The sequence below is a fragment of the Hipposideros armiger genome, unplaced genomic scaffold (assembly GCF_001890085.2).
Source record: "Hipposideros armiger isolate ML-2016 unplaced genomic scaffold, ASM189008v1 scaffold_214, whole genome shotgun sequence".
Taxonomy (NCBI): Eukaryota; Metazoa; Chordata; class Mammalia; order Chiroptera; family Hipposideridae; genus Hipposideros; species Hipposideros armiger.
Window position 1 is genome coordinate 135974 of NW_017731564.1, and position 5738 is coordinate 141711.

The following is a 5738-nucleotide window of genomic DNA, read 5'->3' on the forward strand; positions in this document are numbered from 1 at the left end:
GCTGGGCATGGGAGGTCGCGATGTCAGGCAATTGAGGCCTAGAGAGAGAAGGTGATTTGTCCAAGGTCCCACAGTAGCAGTGGCACCAACTCTCTTGGCACCCATTCTAGGGTTCTTATTGATATTCTGCATTATTGCAGGAAGCCGCATACTGTGATTTTGTAGCTCCTATGAGGAAGACTGGGGACTGTGACTAGGGAATTATATTCAAATAAGTTAATCACAACCATGGAATTCCTGGCACTTGGATGCCTTGTAATTCAAGCAGTATTTCAAGGATCTGACAGTTTTAAGGCTTGACCAAGTGCTGGCACAAGCAGCTAAGAAACCAAGCTCCAACCCTGAGCCTGAGTGGATGAAATCCTAGTTCTCAGGAAACTCAGCAACTCAAAAGTGGAGTCCCAGATGAAATCACGAAGAACAATTAGTACAACTTTGCAGAGTGCAGTTCTATGAGCTCTGACGTTCCCCTGTCTGCACTGTTAGTCCTCAGATCATCGAGCACAGCGTGGGCAGGGAGTGGGGCCCCATGCAAGCCCACAGGCTTTGGGGTGGTCAGGCCTGGATTGACACTCTGGCTCTTATACTTCATAGCACTGTGGTCTTGGGTTCATTATTTAATTTCTCTGTGCCTCCATTTCTGCACTTACAAAATGGAAACAATAATAGCACCTATCTAGGAAACTTGTGAGGACTTAATGCGATTAGGTTTATAGGACCCCCTAACGTATAGTAGGCACTCAAGTTGTAGCTGTTATTTTGTGTCACTTTCCCTATGATTTCGCACTGGCTCTGATACTTGTGACCTTGGATAGGTATGTGACACTCATTCTCTTGGGCTCAGTTACTTTATTTGTACAATGAGTTGGTTGACATACATGACCCCTCAGGAGCCCTCTCATTTCCAGCATTCTAAGATTCTGGAGTTTAACTAAACATGCTGCTTCATTATCGGCATTTTTGTTTTCAGCCCTTACACGCTCTGAGGCAGACTGGATGGGTGGTTCTCTGTAGGTAAGGAAACAAAAGCTCTACCACGCAGTGCATGGGAGGTAGGGCCAATGTCTGAATGCAGCTTCTCTCATTTCATTTCTCTTGGGGTTTCCACTGCAGAGATTATGGTCGCAATCTGCTGACCTCACTTACCCAGGACAAAGCTGAGTGGTTGGAAAGAAAAAGGAAAGGCCCCTCCATCTAAATAGCAGTAAGGACAATGACTGTCCTAGGGTATGCTGCTCCCCATAAGCCTTCGTGGGGCTACTGATCATTGTTGGTTATATGAGTCATGAGAACTAAGGTTGGCTGACTTCTCATTCCATACTAAGCCCTGTACTAAGGGTAGTATACGTGTTCTTTCTCCAACTCCTTACAACAACCCTATGGAGTATTGTTAGCCCCATTTCACAGGTGAAGAAAGTTTGGCACAGAGAGGCTAAGTGACTTATCTGAGGTAGAACAGCACAGAAGTGGCAGAACCCAGATTTAAACCCAGGCCTGTAGGACTGAAAGGCCCGGCTCCTCGTCACTATAATAAGCTTCAGACTGTGGGGGGTAGCCACAAGGAAACAGAAGAACTTTTTGGTGTTGTTGTTTTCAATTTGAACAGGAGGGAAAATTTATTTCAAAAAATAGCATCTACAGGAAAATAGCCAAAAAGGCACAGAGTGTATGTTACTCCTCCCTACATAGGAAAGCAGTTGGAAAGGTGTCCTGGGAGACCTTGTGCTAACCTGGGAAGTCCCGGCACCTCCTTTAAATTCCAGAATTCTCAAGTTGGTTGTAGGAAAAGGCACTCAAAACGTGTATCAGAACCCTCCAACCAAAGGCAGGTTTTCAAATCTGAAGGCCCCTAAAGAGGTGCATTTAAACGGTTTCACAGCGCGGACTCTCTATTATAACCTTGGTTCCTGCAAAAGGACAGCACTATCCACCACGTGGGGCATCCACCCCCAGGCCACCAACCGCAGGAGTCAGCCCTGTGAAGGTTGCAGGAGTGGACTGTGAGCCAGAGGGGGCACTGAGTGGTGGCAAAAAGGCACACGTCCCTATCCAAGGCAACCATTTGAGTTCCGGTTCATTTAGTGTCTTTTTTTGACTTGATGAACTGAACTTAACAATGATTGTTCTGGAATGAGAAGGGAAACCACGCATCATGGAACTGCTGTTTCCACGTTCAGTAACTTAAAAAACCAGTGGCTTTTATAAAAATAACTTCCAGTAGATCACTAGTCTATAAAACAGCAGGGGTTCGCCAGAAGGGCAGTGTGGTTCTACAGATGCGACTGTCACCTGTAGGAGCAGCTCCTCCTTGCGGTTGGCTGATAATATTGTTTTAGGTCATGAAATTAGTATCTCATAATAAATGTTTTTACTATGGATGAAGTCAGCATGTTTCAAGACACAACGGCATTTTAAAAGTCAGTAAGTAGTGATTTCAGGAGGTCCATAGAGCTGCGAGTTGGAAGCTTCTCCGTGGTTCTTACTCCTCGTTTTTAATTTCAGAAATTTAGTCTATCGATTTCAGGATTTCAGCAACGAAATTCAACGTTTCAGCTCCAGAAACCAGCTGCTTTATTGAGGACAGCACGTCGTTCATGACCACGCATTGTTTCTGCAAAGGCCACGTCGGTGTTGTGCTTCGCCACAGTCAGGCTGGTGCCCCAGCCAGAGCCCAGGGCTTGTCTCTGACACTGGAAGTTAGAGACCTGCGCCTGGAGCAAGCTTATTTCTTTAATTTCATGATGTGATTTGCTGCCTTTACAGCCTGTTTGGTCATCAGCTCTGGGTTCTACTCCACCTGCTGAACCACGGATTCCAGGTGGTAAGAGTCACTCTCCTCCTTTATCACTTTTGCTTCTAATTTCTGCTCAAGTGTCCTCACCACTTCTGTCTGCGTCTCACAGAAGCTCTGAACCTTGGTCAGCTTTCTTCTTAGTTTAGAAGTCTCATCTTTCAGTGCTTCGTAACTTATCTACAGCGTCTGAAGGACCCAGAGACTCTCCATGGGCTGCAAAGTCTGCGCCAGGGATCCTGGGCAGAGACTCGTGTCCCACCAGCTCTGATGGGCTGGAGGAGGATGTATGTGCCACAGGGCGACATGCTGGCAGCGACCCTGAACAAGTGGGTCTGTTCCACAGCAGACCACAGATAGGCTCCGTCCTACCCGGCGTCCTCGTCCTTGACCTCGTGCAGGAGATGGCCAGCCCCTCGTGGAGGCAGGGGCTCCATGGCCCTGGCTCCGCCCCGCCGCCCCAGTGGGACGTCCCAGTCACCCTCAGCTCAGCTGCAGCTCCTAGACTCTCGCCCGCGGCTTCCACTCCGAGCACCGCAAGCGACTCTAGAACTTTCCAAACAGTGCAGTCAAACATGGATGGGGACATTGAATCATTAGGAAAAGGTCCATTGGCTTCAGAGTTTTCATTTGCCAAGGTAAGGTAATTTGTAATATATTCTAGAATAATTCCCTGTTGAAATGATCAAATGCTATCTTTTTTTAAGTTGGAAACCAAAAGGATAAAAAGAATGAGTTTTAGAAAGCTAGAAAATATGGTACCTGAGCTCTGTTACAAACTGTCATGGTGGCCTTGAGCGGGTCCCTTCCCCTCTCCGGGCGTTAGTTTCCCCCTCTGCACCAAGAAAGGAATAGACTTGCCAAGTTCTTCCCTCACTTTATTTTGCATAGGAATCACCTGAGGATCTTGTTAAAATGCAGATTCTGATTCAGCAGGTCTGGGGAGTGGGGTCTGAGATTCAGCATTTCTGTCAACCTGTCAAGTGATGACAACTCTGCTGGCCTAAGGACTAGGCTTTGAGCACTGAGGGGCTAGATCACCTCAGATTCAACTCTAAAACCAAGGTATTAGAGGAAATTCCCAATTGCTAGGCAAACAAGGAGTGTTAATTTCCTTTCTATGGGACAGTGAAATTTCTCAGCTGGAGCTTGTATTGCTGTTCCTCCCACTTACACTGTTTTGGTCTCACATTCATTTGAAGTCCCCTGAGCATCGAGTTTACAGGCCTTGGCATTGCCCATGTGAAGCTGTCCTAAGAGATGGGAAGTGGGTAGCTGACCTGGAAGGCCAGCAGCCATGCACTGTGGTATGAACTGGGTCCTTTCCTCCGCCTGCCAGCTCAAATCCCATCTTTTCCCGTGTCACCATAAGGCACTGCTGGATGTGCTGTCAGCTGTGCCTCACTTACTGCTGACAGGGAGGGCTTTTAGAGGAAGTCAGTCCCCGCTTTCCCTGAGGAAATCAAGCGAGTCATTTCTGCCACTCATTCAGCTGGCCGAGTCAGAGGGCACGCTCAGGCCCCACTTCCCCTGCACGCTTGTGGTGCAGTGGGCCATGCAGCCCTGTTCTCATCCTCCTCAGAGCAAGGGTTTTCTCCCCCTGATAAAGAACGTTTTTTGGTAGGTGAAATATCTGCTAGGAAAATAGAATCCGTATCAACGTAAACCGAAATTATTCTGGAAACCTGAGGTCCTTCAAAACTTTCCAGTAGCCAGTGTTTTCACTTCCATTTTTCAAGTTGACCATGCCAACTGAAGAGATGGAGCTCCTGTTAGATACGTGTTCAAAGTTACTTACCACTTATAATTAGTAAGTGGTGAAGGTGGGACTTAAGCTTGGCTCCTATAACTCTAAAGCTTTCCACTATATTGCCTGCCTTGAACACCACAAGATTGGTGTGAAAAGGTCAAAATTGCACTTGCCATTGGTATGGAGATACAACCAGGAGGGAGGGTCCAAATGGACAGTGTACTTGTGACCACCTTTGATGTAACATTGACCTAGGGGGTCTGTTCTCTTCCTAGTACTGTGGGCTATTGTTCTGCCTTTGGCCTGAAAAGGAATACTTGAGATATTTGGTCTAGCTTTGCCCAGATATCATTAGCTATCATTTCGGTGTAGAGTCCTGACAATAAGTGAGCTCCTAATGACTATTAGACATTGTGTTAGGCACATGCATCTCTTATTTCATTTAATTTTGGCAAACTATCTATTATTATTATTAACCCTGCTCAAAGATGAGAAAAACAGGGCTCAGAGGGTTTAGTCCCTTTCTGAAGCCAAGATTCAAACCCAGGCTGTGTGACTATGGAGCCTGCTTTGTTTACAATAGCTAACCAGGACCACAGAACACTGATCATTGTTTGCCTAGCATTTATCTCACAGGGGTAATAAACCTATATGTGCCTTTCAATACAATTGTGCTACTTTTCACTTGTCCTAACCCATTTCCTGTTTGTTTCTCTAGGTGACGTGAACCCTCTCCCATGACCAAGATCACCTTGCTTTCCTATTGACCAAATTTGCTTCAAGGTCATTTGCCCATCATTTTGAGTAGCCCTTGTATTAACTGTACACTGCATCTTGCTTAGTCTGTGTTTACCACCTGACTTTTTGGAAATCCTTTGTTTGGGAGAGAGCAATTTACACAAGACAGCCCACTTTGGCTTCGCCCTTTCTTTCTATTTATCTTATCCAGGTGACCTTCTCAAGTGTTGACCTCATCAGGACTTATTATTGACATAACTGATGTGAAATCAAGATAATAAGTGCTCTGATCCTGAGATTCAAACTCCACTGTGCTCAGGGAAGGGAACTGGGGCTGTTGAGGTCAGCCACCTACCTAGTCAGCACACTCCTGGTACTGTACGATAGCTAATTCTTAGGCATCTTTTCTGGGGCATCTGCCTGAGCCTCAGCTTGGCCATCTATAATAATGTCTAGCTT

At 46.3% G+C, this 5738-nt stretch overlaps 1 pseudogene; it reads right to left on the reverse strand.

The window, feature by feature from the left end:
* Positions 1 to 2479: 2479 nt before the first annotated feature.
* Positions 2480 to 3228, reverse strand: LOC109388978 (serologically defined colon cancer antigen 3 homolog; annotated as a pseudogene).
* Positions 3229 to 5738: the final 2510 nt, after the last annotated feature.